This window comes from Homalodisca vitripennis, chromosome 1 (assembly GCF_021130785.1).
Source record: "Homalodisca vitripennis isolate AUS2020 chromosome 1, UT_GWSS_2.1, whole genome shotgun sequence".
Classification (NCBI taxonomy): Eukaryota; Metazoa; Arthropoda; class Insecta; order Hemiptera; family Cicadellidae; genus Homalodisca; species Homalodisca vitripennis.
In genome coordinates, this window is record NC_060207.1 from 22,853,847 (window position 1) to 22,869,371 (window position 15,525).

Consider the following 15,525-nt stretch of genomic DNA (forward strand, 5'->3'; position numbering starts at 1 on the left):
TAGAAAACTCGGTTGCTCCACCATGCTTAGAGATTGTATATATCACATCGTAATGTACCCGATGAGAAATTATAATACCTCTTCACCTATATTACACCTTATATCTTGTGGTCTAGGTATCTCTAATGTCAAAACGATGTACCGAGTTCATTTTGGGCTTCTTCTTCGCAATCTTTTTTTGGAACTCTTCGGACGAAAAAGACTCCAGATTTCAGGAGTCAAGTCTGTAACAGCGTCAGATCCCAGACGCTGGACTAAGAGGAAGGGAATTGAAGCTTAACTCAACATTCACATGGAATCAACCCTTCCCACCATAGCTACTTTTTGACATATAAAACATCCGTGCAAGACATAACATTCTAAAATAAATCACAAAAGACATCGTGAATTTTCAAATCTTGTATAGAATCTGGAGAAATATAGATTTGCCTATTAGTTATTTCCAAGTTTAAATATTTTTCAGATATATTACAAAAGAGTTACGTTGAATAATATTGTGAAAGTCAGAAAGGTTTCTGACCACAAGCTAGTTATATCACATTCAGGACTATGATCACATAGTTATTTTAAATTCTGCCAGGCCGAGGACAACGACCAGGACAGACTCAGCCCACATCACTTGAATATTCAATCAGTATTATTATTAAATTATTCACCGCAGATCCCGGCCAGTTGGCTGCATGCAGGAGCGACTGCTTGCTGCTTAATGTCCACATTTCGCGACTGCGCCTTACAACCCTGATTAGTAAGTGATCTTGAGTCTCACCCGGTAAGGATTAAATACCCTTACGCTCTAAATGTTGGTCACATAACTGTAGGAGATGTCGTTTGAAGGATATGATTTAAGGCTATTTTTGAAGGATATTTTTGACAATTTTAAGGCTAATATTTTGTATTAGGGTCATCCGATTACCACTTTTTTCATATTAGGCTAAAGAATACTAATATAACCCAAATATCATATTTAACTTCGTTTTCACGAGCTTTTTTTATTAAACATTTACGTAACTAATTCACGCAAGAACATTCACCACCCTAATCTCAGTCGTAAATTTAACAGTGTTAAGGTGGCTAAAACAGTTTTTTTTTTCTTAAATTATCTACATTTTCCTGGAAATTCTCTTTCCGAAATACCGCACACAGCTGGTCACAATATCAGGAATGGAATCTGTTCAAAAAATGTCGCAACCACAGCACGAACACTTGAGAAAATAAAAGCTGTCCTGCAAAATAGTGTATGTTTTTAAAAGTCCATTGCTGTCCATTGAGAAAAAAAAAACATTTTGCATTCGTTAAAAATTACACTTGTCCTTATTTTGTGACCCATGAAAAGTTTCTTAGAATATTTTATTAATCAATGTGTAAATAACCTAGTAACTAACTACAGGTGGTGCACAGCACAGCCTGCCGGATATCGAGCAACCACTGGGGCACAACTGGGGCAGGACTGGGGCACGAAAGCCTGGACGTGGGACGACCGCAGACGACTATCGCATGTCCAGGAAAGAGAGTCGGATGTAAGACTTCAAGCCACAGACGGAGACCGCAATAAAGGGTCTAGAGGTACGTACTGTGTAACATGACCCTCCTGCTGGAGTTGGACAGCTGATTGATACGGTGGGCTCCGAGCAGAATATCAGATTTAGCACAATACAAGGAGGTACACCTCGCCTAAACCGCATGTTTGTCTGTGTATAATATGAGAGAAGCGAGAGGTCAGGATTTAACTTAATTTTGTTTATTTTTTTGAAACAAAACTCTAAACAATTATCATCATCAGGGATATTATTGATTTTACGCCGATTGAACTTGTTTTGATTACATAAATACTTTCAGCAATACAATATGCGCAATACAACAACTGCCTACTAGTTAAATCTGAATATTTTATCTGACGTGAAACGTTCAAAATGTCAAATACTTTAAAAACAAGACGTTTTTGTTTTGTCTCGGAAACAATCATACTGTCACAATGTTTTTTTTTAAACTCCCATGAAAAGGTACCGCTAAAATAAAACCACTATACGAAATAACACAATATTTTAATATTTAGAGACATTTGTTGTATTAAATTCATCAGGTTATTACATTTTTCCTGCCGTCCAGCCCAATGAATTTACTTTAGTCCTTTAATAAGTACAACAACAATACAACCTCATGTACATTTTATGTAATTATTTGTTAAACTCATTTGGTATTTATTTATAATATGAATACAGATTTTGTTTTATTTCTGATAATATAAACTGCAATCATTAAAAGTTATGAAGAACGTAAATATACGAGTAAACAGACACAGTCGCTTATTTGTGTTCGGAAACAAGACCGAGTTGGGCAACGGTTGGATTTATTGTAGCGCCTCCAATAAAACTGTTCACCATAAACTTACGTCAAGGCTATGCTGTAAAGCGTTTTTCAGATACAGGCGCTGTAACAATTTACTATAACTAATATAAATTATTAGATCACGGATATTGAACATCTGGATGTATGCTTTAAACTCTTATTATTAAAATATCAAAAAGCCAACTACATAAGCACATTCACTTTTCAAAATATTAAAAATAATTCGCAATAACTTTTTAGATATAAGGAGCTATCTAATCGTTTTTTATACATCCTTTGAAGTAAAAAAGGTGGCGTCCCCTTTAAGATGTATTACCTTGCCGCCCGTTTAAGTTTTATTGTTTTTATTATTCATGAATTTATGATTTTATTTGCAGATTAAATAGCAAAATCGAATTTTTATTTGTTTTTAAGTAATGGACCATTTGTTGAAATTGCAACATTTACAAACTTTGAGGATTTGAGACCGTACCACCTGAAGTTAGAAATAAATTACACATAAAGTAATTAGTATCAAGTATAACTTATAAACTAAAATTATAAACACACAAATCTATTTCGGAAACTACTTGGACAGTTATGAATGACGTAACTGGACAAAATAGACACACATTGGGCAACAATAATTACACTAATTAATGGGAAGTTGTCAATTGATCCTCTTACCTCACCAGTTTGATAATTACTTTATTAACATAGATAGTAATTTATATATATATATATATATATATATATATATATATATATATATATATATATATATGAGTGAATTTGAAAATGTTGTTCTTCTTTGCGTTTTAAATATTATTTTCCAATAAAGAATAATTGTTATTGATCATATTGTATAAGATTATTTATTATACGTTATCATATTCTGTTAATATTACTCCTTTGTAGATGTAGACGGAGTAATCTTTTGAAACAAAAACATTCCAAAAATTAATCTGACCTTTAATGGGGAGAGATCCCTTTCCCAGTTAAGCATGCAGTGGTAATGCCAATTTTCAGGAATGGTCATACATTTCATTGCAAGTCTAATGTCTCTTCTGACCTATTCCCTTTCTCATATTCTAGTAAATATTTGAAAAATTAATGAAAACATCCATAAGTTATATAGAAACAGTAATTATTTTACAAGATTGCAATTTGGGTTTAGGTCGAGATAAATAAAGACCATGGAAAATTGTTTTCTTTATCTAACAATTTTAATGGCTTAAATAATATTAAGTGTGTAAGTGGTGTTTTAAACATATTAGAATAGCGTTTGTTACTTTTGATTACGCTATTTGCACAAATAAATTAAGAGAAATGCATTGAGTGACTATCATTTTTATGTTGTTTTAAAGACTTATTGTTGGAAAAATGCAGTTTGTTTAAAGTTAATTCTGTAATTACACGAACTGGGAAGTAAAAACTAGGTACTGCTCAGGGACCGGTTTTAAAAGCAATTTTGTTTACTATATTTCGTATTAACGAACTTTGTAACAGTAGATCCTTTAGTAAATTAAATAGAATTAGCGGATTAAACGGCTATTTGTTGCATTAAATTCAGTTGAAATGCTATAATTTAGGAATACAAATTTACAAGTGCTTCATTGGAGCTTTTTACTAATAACTTGTAACAAAGTGCTGAAAAATCAATCATAAATGAGTTAAAAAAGCAAGTAGTATTTGAGAGCCAAATTTAGAGCAGATTTGTACTATCTCTAGGGAAAAAACTCAACACGAGAAGGAAAAATCTGGTTTCTTTAATAGTGCCTGTGGCCTGGAACTACAAATGAGCAAGCCGAAAGATATAAACTATGTTATATGATACGTTTACTACTTGAGGGAATTATTTTCGTGGGAATTAATGTTTCATGCATTTCTTTTACTCAACTCCAACTGGAATATGGAATTATAGTATAGGAGAGCGAATTGGAAAGTTAATATATATAGTCTCTTATAATAGCAGCAGTTTCAAAAGAAAAAACTACAATTTTTTTAATGTAAAATATTTCGTTGTAATTAACAACTTTGTCCAAGTACATTTTTAAAAACATACACAAAAAAAAAAAAAAAAAAAAAAAAAAAAAAAAAAATAGTTGTAGTACACCTTAGTTGGAAACACATATAAAGTAAAAGTGATTGTTTTAGATGCGAAATCGTGCTTTGCGCGGCTATAATATAAACCAAAAGACACTTTCGTTCCATGTGATAAAAGATTTAGGCCTACTATTATTATCATACGTACAGTAAAGTTAATACTTAAATTTTATTAAATTATAATTACATAATAGTTCAACTTAGTCATATTTTAAAGTTGATATATACAATTTTCCTTAATATATTTGTGTTAAATAACAATATTAGAGATTAGCGCAGTAAAAGATTTATATATGTGCGCCCGCAGATTTGACAGATACCTATTATAGTATAATAACGTGAAACATTTACTTCATGGACAAAGTACTCGTATAGATGAACAGCTGTTATTTTTGTAGTATGACAAAAGTATATTTTTGTTTTTCAAGGACTAAACTTAGAAGTATATTATTGTAACCAGCACCAAAATAGTTCGATGAGGCGTGTTGCCATATCGCTGCTGACCACCTGCTGCTCCCGCTATGACGTAGCTATGGTCACAAACTATCTGCTTGATTCGCATGTTATCTGCATTACAGATGAATGAAATAAAATTATCATACATTTATTTATGGTAATGGCTGATGATGCATGTTTATGGCAACAGATATTGAGACTGGTCAGTAATTTTCCACGTGTGTAAAACTGCCATCAGTCCGATGGCGGGTTGACGGGAAATTTAAACGCACCAGTCACCATCAGACAATGTTCGTGCGCGCTGCTCTAGAAATATATTGTTCCACACCTAAAAATGCCAGGCTACAAATATTTTCCAGTTTATAGTTAAAAATATGAAATGAAAAATACGATAAAAATTCATGATAAATTAAAAAACACAATTTTTCCGTCTAGAATTTCCGTTTAGAATAAATTAAAATTAATCTTTCACCTTTTTCAGCTTGTGTTAATATCCTGTATTTCAATTTCAATCATTTTGAGTTGAAATGTAAGTAAGTAATACTATGAAGGTGATTTTGTTTTTTGTTTTAACTTAGGTTTAGGATTACATACTACTACTACTAAACGGTTCCTATATGATTTCTATGTAGATTGTAAGTAGTGCTGGATTTATTATTTTAAGAAAGGAAATTTTTGATTTATTTTACTATATAATTGTAGACCCGTTGGCATTTCCTTTTTCTCTAATTAGACTTAGAAGGCCTAATACTTTTTCTCTAATATTTCTTATTTTTTATTATTTACTGATAGGTTTCTTTTTTAACTTTGTTAAGTTAACAACAAATTCTACACTTTATTATTTCTATAAATATTCAATGTTTTATATACTATGTTTTCTTAGTACATTATTCTAGAATATACTCAAATATTATACAGTTTTTGTTTCATTTGACTCTCTGGAAATACCTAATTTAAATGTATTGTTTATTGCGATTCTGTTGGCAATTATTTGAGCGTAACCGTCAAATTTGAGGAAATAGGCGTAATTCTATTTTGTTCACACAAAATCCCAGTGGATATATTACTCGTAAGTTTTGTTTAAATTACATCTACTTAGCATTTGCCACTGTAAAACAAATGACAGTTTAATTTGTTGTAGATTGTATTAGTATCAAATATATCAAAGTTTTACGTTTTATTTTATATATTTACGGTTCACATTATTCAAAAGTTCAGAAAAACGTACAGTAGGAGAGTTATTAGTAGTTTACCAAGCTTTGCTTCTAGTAAATAAATAAAGATGCTGGTAGAGTAACCATTAAAAACGTATGCATGGAGTTTATTTGATTTTGTAAACTTGTCATTAAAAAAACATTATCAACATGTCACATTAAAAATTGAATTAATTTTAAACTGATACACAAGTATTAGGGCAATAAATAGATTGATAATTTTTTAAATAGAAAACAAGTTAGGAAAATTAGAGGCAAAAAGTTGGTAGAAATAAAAACAAGGTTCTTTAAAGTGAGAACTAACGGCTACACAATTTTAATGATAACATTACAATCTTCTTTATTGGTGAGGTGTATGAATAAAGTTCAAAATACCCCATTGAGTATGACAATTTTATTTTTAAAGTCTTTTTAACCACGTAGGCATCAAATTAAAGTAAAAATAAACAATCAAATATTATTTTTGATACATGACACAAAAATCATTTAACACAGTTTCATTATATATTTAATAAGAAATGTCGTGTTCTATTTGAATAATGTCTTACAGCTTAAAAATCTAAATAATCTATAAACTAATCTCAAAATGCAATAGGCTTACGTAACTCCTTCAGTCTTTTCTAACGCAATTTCCTTACAGTAATGATGTGAGATAGTGTTGCCGAGAGGTCAGGCGCCCATTCAAACCTTACATCTAGAAGATATTGTATCATAATGACTCCATTAACCCCAAGACTATAAATAACTATTATGTTATAAACAATTTATAAAAGGTGAAAACAAAACAATTCATTTTTTTGTGAGACTAGTATTTGAGTAGGGCCCGTTAATCTCATAGAGCTACTGCACAGTAATATGAATCTCGTAAATTATGATTTTTATTAAGATGAAACGTAGCTATTTTCGTATACTATCTCGTAAATATTCGAAAAAAGGATTTGAAATTTTTATAAATTGTAAGCTATTAAGGGATGTAATAAACGCAATTTTCAGATAGAAAATAGTATTATAGTTATATTTTCTTCATTTTATCTTCCTAGGAGTACAGAATGTATTATGATCAGTTGCAAAAGGTGACACAATTCACAAAAAATAGACCTTAGTACGTATAAAAAAATCGATCCCACTCTGAATAACCTACAATAAAAAGAATTCATTTCTACTACCCCATCTCGTTATACAGCAGATCGAGAGAAGGCTGTAAATGCTGTAACTGAAACCTTTGTAAGTAAGCAAAAAATACGTTCATTTAATTTTCTTCGGAATTGATAGTCTTCATTTAATGTAAAATACCTTAATTTTATTAACTTCATTACATTAGGTTATCGATAACTTCAGTCAGTTTCAGTTAATTAATTACGTACGTAACCATAAAATTCTGTTCAGAAAGAAAGTACATTTAATTTAATACACATACCAAATATAATAAATAGATCTTAGACATCAACTCGTATGTAGTGGGCAATTAACTTTTTACATATTCTCTGTTCTTCCCCCTTATATATAAAATATGTTTAGTTAAAGATTTGTCCACAAAAATGCTCATAAAGAGTGAGCTAGTTCATTTTCCTCAGCTCGACGGCAAAATATGTTCCAAATTCTAGTTATATGTGAAGCAGTGGCGTACTGGTATATAGAACATTATTTCGGGATGGGGGCACACAGGGTGATTTAGGAATTATAAAATACACTCAGGAAGTAGGGGATCAGGAATCTTCCCCCTTGGAAATTGTTCAGCTTTAAGACCCCATAAATGGATTCTAGCTTAAAACGAATTACTTGGAGCACTGAATGTTTATCTTTCAAAACTTCAGATAAGGATAGATAAGTCCTCCTCCCCTCCCCCTATAAATATGCCCATGATGAGAAAATTTGAACATGAGAAGTACATTTTTTTAAGTTCAGTACATAGTATACAGCATTGATTTTATTTTCTAGTTTCTGAGCAATTCAAGTATTATTCAAAGTATTAGTGGACTTTATATCTTTTTTCTAATTGTAGAACTCGAGGTTGTGATTTCGTTGTAATGAAATTAGCGCTTAATTTATTTGAGGGCTTAAAATGATTACTAAGTTGGTATTCATAAGAAAATAAACTAAAACATAGTTTAGTGTACTAATTAAACGTTAAAAATATTCTTATCAGTAAAAAACCCTCAAACATATTGAGTGGATCTGAGTCTTTTCCACGAGTCTGTGATGCAGCGGACGTTCCTCTAAACAGCAACAAGCTCAGATGTAGTGTTCACGTTTGCTACCAGAGTGCAGCATCTACCAATAACACGTTCTATATCTACAATGAGTGAATAAAATCAGGAATCTGGAGTAAAAAAGATGGAAACGTAAAAGTATGAAAATATAGCTGAAAACTATACTCATATTATTTATATTTTTACTTCCTGATCAGCTAGACAGCTGAAATCTGGGGTAAAGTTGAAATATGCAAAGGATCTCTCTATTTAGTTTAATAATCCAGGAGTCGAGATCTAATTTGGAAATTATAAGCACATCTTGGGTTTTCTTCGGATCGATAGAGAAATTTCTACTAAGAAAGAAATTGATCTTCAACCGCTCAGGTTTTGACGGAGAGTGAGATGGAAGGGTATAACAATGTTAGAAATATGAAATAATATTTTTTTATTTCTAAACTTGGCACACCTAACGATGTTAAATCACCGTTAGGTAACCATACACAATATACCTTGGTGTCCATACTCTCTCGTTTTTTGACGGCGATATATAACTGTTATTTATGTGTCTGACAGTCAAATAAGTGTGGCAAGCTAGACAAAAATATTATTCGAGAAAAAAGTTATAGTTTTACATTTTTAACCCTTTCAATACGTTCCCATTTCGACCTCCACCAAAAGTAGCACAGCTGATAGATTTCTTGCCTAGGAAAATATCCTTGTGAGATTTAACCGATACTAGAAAGAGTGAGTTTTATGATTCAAACATATGACAGTAAATGGCGCTATTTCATCCCGAAGGACATATTGTTTTATATTTAGACTACCAACAGGATAACAAATAAACAGGCCTTCATATGTATGTATATACAGGGTGTACATTCCAACCGTATCGTCTTTGGCTTCTCGAAAATTATTAAATTTACGGGAAAGTTTAAATGGTAGACTTCACCTACTCTTTAGAGGTTGTATATTATTAACTCAACGTGAAATATTTCCCTACCTTTTAATCAGTTCATTTATCAACATACCCTTTATTATATCTGCACCACTACATATACAATTAGGAAAAACTTGATTTTTTTTGTTTGTTTCGGTCTTGAATACTCGATAAATAGAAAACAAAATATTATCATTTTCACTTTGCGTAACACAGAGTAAGGCAGTCTATACTCAATGGACTGCCAGAGTTTTTAATCAGTGGCCAGCTGTACAGGGCTAGAAAACCCGATAGGTGGACTGGTGCGTTCTACGCTGAGGCTAAGTCCATTACAAGCCACAACATTGATTCAAATAATTTCCGGGTCTTAAATGTTTAACTTGAAAATTCGGAACGATTCATCTTTTTATATACTTTTTATAAATTGAATTAAAAATATTATTGTGTACAATTTATATTTAGTAAATGGGTTTATATTTGGCACTAAAAGCGCACAAAGGAAGGATTTTCTCTCTCACCTCAGGACTGCCTCATAGGTCCCTGAAGTTAATAACATTTAAATCAGAAATGCATTAAGCCTCTGAGTGCCAAGGACTTTTGATGGGGTGGCGCTGTCATTGCCAAGCACACGTTGGGTGTTTATGTCGTGTTCAGCCATAATCACAACTTTCAAAGAATGTGGAAATGATATTTCTTTTACTACGTACAGGGGGGGTAGGCTGTAAATGTAATATTTATATAAATGATAAAACACGTTGAAATAAAAAAAATTCAAATAAAAATGTAATTTTTAATTGTTTTCTTTAAATAAATGTTGTATTATACAATCTTAATGTTATTGTATAAATCTTTTTTATTGTCCCTTAGGTAAATAGGAAGAAGCATACCAAATTTAAAATAAAACGTATTTGTATGACTAAATTATTAATTTTTTTATAATTGAGTTTTGATTTATTTTATGCTTGATATTTGTGCTGTGTTCCGGAAAATAATTAACCACTTTTACAAAAATGAACATAGTAGTTTTGTTTATTGTGTTTGGAGGAAAAGTAAGATATGGCTTATAACATTTGTTCACTTGATAAAATTTGCTGAAATTTTTAAATTATAAATTGTATATACAAATTTTAATTTTTGTACGTGTTGTTGATGAAAAACTGTAATTCTTTAATTGCAATCATTTGTTTAATTATTTTAAGTACAATTTAAAATTACTTTACATTAATAGTCTTGAAAGCATAGATTAAGCAAGTAACATCATTTCTTATTCCAATCTAATCTGTAAACACTGTTAACCACAGAGGTTATCCGGGTTATAATATGTAAGTTTTAGCAAAAATATCGTTTTAACTTTGAATTTTAGCTAATATTAAATATGCTATGCTTGATTAGTTGTGTAATGCAAATATCAAAAACATTTACAAATCTAACGTTTAGTATAGGTAGTCTTGAAGATTGTTATAAAACCTACATTAGTTGTTTTTTTGAGAAAGAAGGCTTGCCAGATCTGCGTATGTTAATATTTTTTGATCGGAGCAACAAAACAAACTAAACTATGGAACCGGAAATACCTTAGACGGGAAGTTAATATTTTAAGGGTTGGAAGTATTCGCTTTTCAACCGATTTAAGCTTTTCAGACCTACGTATATACGTAGAGTATACGTTTTTCTTGTTTGGTCCAACAAGCCAAACCAAAGCGTCTGAAATATAATTCAACCGAACCAGAAGTGCTCTCACAGGCGCATAGACTAATTAAAAGCAATTTCCAATTTAGCTTTACTCTAAAGCTCTTAATAATAAGGAGTTAAATAATAGTAGCTATAAAATATGCCTGCCTGTGTTTCAAAATTAAGTAGAGCCCATCATTTATTACATTATAAGTGTGTCATCTAAAAAGCTAAGGTTTTTGACTTTAGGGTTCTTCCACAGTGGCCCACAATAGTTCAATTTTTACTGACATCTTTGGAGCTATTCAATCAAATATTAATGCTGTCAAACTGTTTTACTATCCTATTTCAGAGCCCCACAACACTGCTCCTTACACTTAAATCTATAATGGGTCAGGAGATTTAAATATATTTCAGTGCCTATCAGTTATCTCTGGAGTGTTTAGAATGGTATTTTAAAATAAAATGCCCATGGTAAGCCTATATTCCAGAAGGATGTTCTATGCGAAGCATCGGTTAACTGCTAGTATAGATATAATGGAGACAATAAAGGGGTTAACTTGGTTGTACTGATAGTGATAGACAATCTTATAACAGCTGTGGCTTTTAGTGTACACTAATGTATACACGGAGAACTGATAAACTGTATCGATAATATTGTAGTTAAAGTGATAAACCTTTACATATCACGTCATTCATCACTGATTCCCGTACAACTTATCAGAGATTATTAATTGTTAATCATAATTAACAATAAATCATTCATTCATTTTGTTGTTTATTGTTGATAATTTTCATTGATTCAGTCAAATGAACTCACTAATAAATCATTATGATGGATTATACCGAGATTCGGTTATATACGAATCTATTTTTTATGTATATCACACTGATAAGGTGACTTTAAATTGGGTAATTATTTAAAGCAATGGGTCGGCACTGTGCAAGATAAAGTTTATAATTACAGTATCAATAATTAATGAAACAGGAATATTACACTTATGATGACCAATGCTTACTTTCGAGTAACTTGATAGATACAATACTAAAAATTAAAATGTAATTAGGAAAATGAAATGTTTTTAAATATGTTTTTTATTACAAATTAAGTTTTTTTATAAATAAAAACGTCACTACTTAAAAAGGTGATTGCTTGTATAGCTGACAGTCTTTTTAAACATCTTTATTTAGCAATCAAAGCGTTAAAATTCCCAAAAAATAGGGGAAAAATCATAAGCGGGAAACTTTAAAAGGGAAAATACTGATTACATAAAATTTAAATCCTAGCTAGAAAACTTTGAATGATTAAAATAATTTGGTTGAAGAGTTTCAAAATTGTTCACAATTAGTGTACAGATTAGTTAACAAATATACCGCTGCAAAAATGTAATAATCGTTGTAATAATGGAAATTCTGTATTTTTAACTTATTTCTAAAAGTTAGGTAGGAGCATAAAATATTACTCACGCTCATGATTATTTATTTAACTCATTGATTTTATAACTGATTTCATAATAATTTAGTAGTCTGAAGTGGTTGGTGTAATGTGGAGGTCGTCGAGGTTGGTGTGTTATCCTGTCCGGCCATCTACCATCACGAGATCTTCACCTTAGAAGAAATTCTCTTCATATACTGACTTTGTAGAACATTTCAAGGCACAATTGACGTATAATGAATTCAGTTCTACTACAAATAATCTTACTTTTCTATTCCAAATGTATACTAAAATGTACCGGCTCAACTGCTGGGTCGTACCGACCACTAATACATGCTAGCCCCAGTATACCCGCTTCTTGACCACTGGGAGTTGTCGATGGTGCTCTCAGCTCTGAGAGCTATGGATATAGCCGATCTCATGGAGCTCTCAGCCTCTAGAATCTACTATTCTGTAGTAGTCCAAACTTTCTGGAAGCTCTTGGCTTACGAAATCCTGGCTTATGGGAGAAATGGCTTGTACGACTTGTACGAGCTTCCGACCTCCGAGGGCTCCCTTTCTCTGGAAACTTTCGGCTCGTGCAGCTACCGTCAGTTGGAACCTCCCTATCCCTAGCCTCTGGAAGCACTCCATCCAGTGTGAGTATTTGGCCTTTTCAAGAATATGGCCTTTGGGTGCTTCTTATTCTTCGTAGCACAATAATCCTCAGAATCCCAAGCCCAAGCTTCTAGAAACCCCTTCTAGTTCCCATGGAGCTTCTAAACTATTGGAGTTCTCGCTATTTAAAAGTTGAGCCTTTGAAAGTTAGGCGGGTATAACTGCAGGTTATTTTTCCTAACACGCTAGTTATGATTTAAATGGTTTTTTAACTCTTAAAAACTATTACTATGGTTATGATTTAAGTGATGTCTTGAATGTGCAAATAACTCACTCACTCATCGCTTAGCAGCGCTCTAATACATCGCGATCGTGACTGGATACCAGAATAATTTAATTTCAATAAGCTGCGCACAATGAAACCATAAGGTACGTGTTCCCTAAGTAGTCTCAGTTTTATAAATCCACCAGGTCTCCAAAAACTGCCATCAGTTAAAATTTATTTCGTTTGTTCTCAAAATCCTTCCATTTATAAGGATTAACGAAATGTATTTACACGAAAAACGTATTTGGCCTTGAAGGACCACATGTTGGTTAAAACAACACTCGATAACAATTCTCGGTTGACATTGATATCATATAATGCCCATGTCTAACTTGACTTAGGTCCTAGATGTGTATTTAGATAACGGATGGTAAGCCCAACCCTAATAGCTTGTAAGCTTTTAGAACTTGGAAATCCACCAACAGCTCCTAGACGAAAATCTGCCCTCCCCTAACAATTTTCTTGTTCTGTCAAATATCATTCATATGTCGGAAATCTTTGCAGTCATAATATATCTAGAACAGTTGGGTATGAAACACTTTGGCACTATTATTTCACCCCATTGAGTACAAATGATATCTATATGAAAGTTGATTTTTTAATTTACTTTTAGGATAACGATGGTAACTTTTCTTAAAGTGAAAAGTTTATAATCGTAATTTACATAAATAGAAATTCCCTCACACCAACAAAACACTATAAATAGAATGGAAACTATTTAGTGTTTATTTTTACCGTCAATACTACTGTGATTGGAAGCTGCTCACATGTCTCATTAAAACACACCAAACTGTTTAAAGTACGGTATATTTTAATATATTTACCAATAATAACCATTCTGTGATATAATAGTCCAAAAATTTTCCAATAAATATAATAATGGTCCCGGTTGTGACAACAACCGAATCACAGAAAGGTTAAATTGGTTTGCGAAGTTGTCGTCTGATTCTCAATGGAATAAACATGCAATTCTGAACATATTCAAGATTCGTTACTTGGGTAATTCCAAGCAGCATGTGGGTGTCATTCTATAAAGGTAGTCCTTATATAGCAAGGGGACAAGGTTGGCTCACTATAGCTCGTTATAACTCGTTATATAACGCAATGCAGGGTTGATTATAATGATTTCTCAGCACGTACGGATTTGTGTAATATTAATCTTTTGTGTACCCGATTCCGGTACTGATGTACATTATCAGATGTAATAAATTGGTCCCGCAGTGATTCCTTTAGACTACTATACAGGGGAAGCATAGGTTTTCATAACCTCAACAAAAGTCGAATTGTGCAAATAATAATAAAGGCATCTGGCAGTGGCGTAAATGGGGAGGGCGGGTGAGAGTTAGGAGGATATAAACCTAAAAAATTTCCTAATTTATTTTTAAAAATATATGTGAAGCAGCAATGTAACTTGTTCGAAATTCAGCGTTGAATGTCTTAATTTGAGTTATGCTTCTTACTTTATTCACTATAGCTTTATTCAGATTGATTTCATACACTCTAGTATGGTCTGCTCTCTTCTACACTTTCTGTAGTTATGTCACTGGCGTCTGGTATGGCGTGTGTGTAGGTGGACTTGCACCTCCTTTTTAGAATTTTAAAGATAACTAAACTCCAGAAATCCTCCAGAAATAAATATATACTAAAACCTATTTTACTTTTTTTGTGTTATACAAAATTGCATATCTATGGCAGGTTTTATTCTCAAGATAAGCTGAGGACAGATAGACAGAAAGCAATCACAAAAAAAGAAGTTGACATGAAAATGAAACAATAAAGAAATTATTTTTGTAGAAATGAATTTTCTTGCTAAATTTAAAATCTATATGAGATATTTCTCGACATATTCATACATACAGGTTATCGTTAATTAAATTGGGATTAATATCAATGTTTAAGTAATAAAGGTATATACATAAAGTCACTATAAAATGATGTTGGATAAGTTGCTTTATTTAGGCTACATATGTTATATGTTAAAATTTCTTGTGCGTATACTGAGTTTGTTTATAAATTTATTCATCCTGCTATTGTCTCGTAGCTATCATAGCTACTCGTAAGACCAATGTAAAAATATTCACTACAGCTGGGCTAAGTCACATGGAGTGACATGGACCATCATTGAACTCAGTGTTCTTTATTAGGAATTAAGCTTTATGCACAATTTCAAGTCTGTAAGTCAGTTCGGTATCGTACGGACAGACATACATAAATAAAATGTTTCTAATCCTCCAGGAGCTAGGCTTCGCTCAAGCTCAGCCAATAAATAC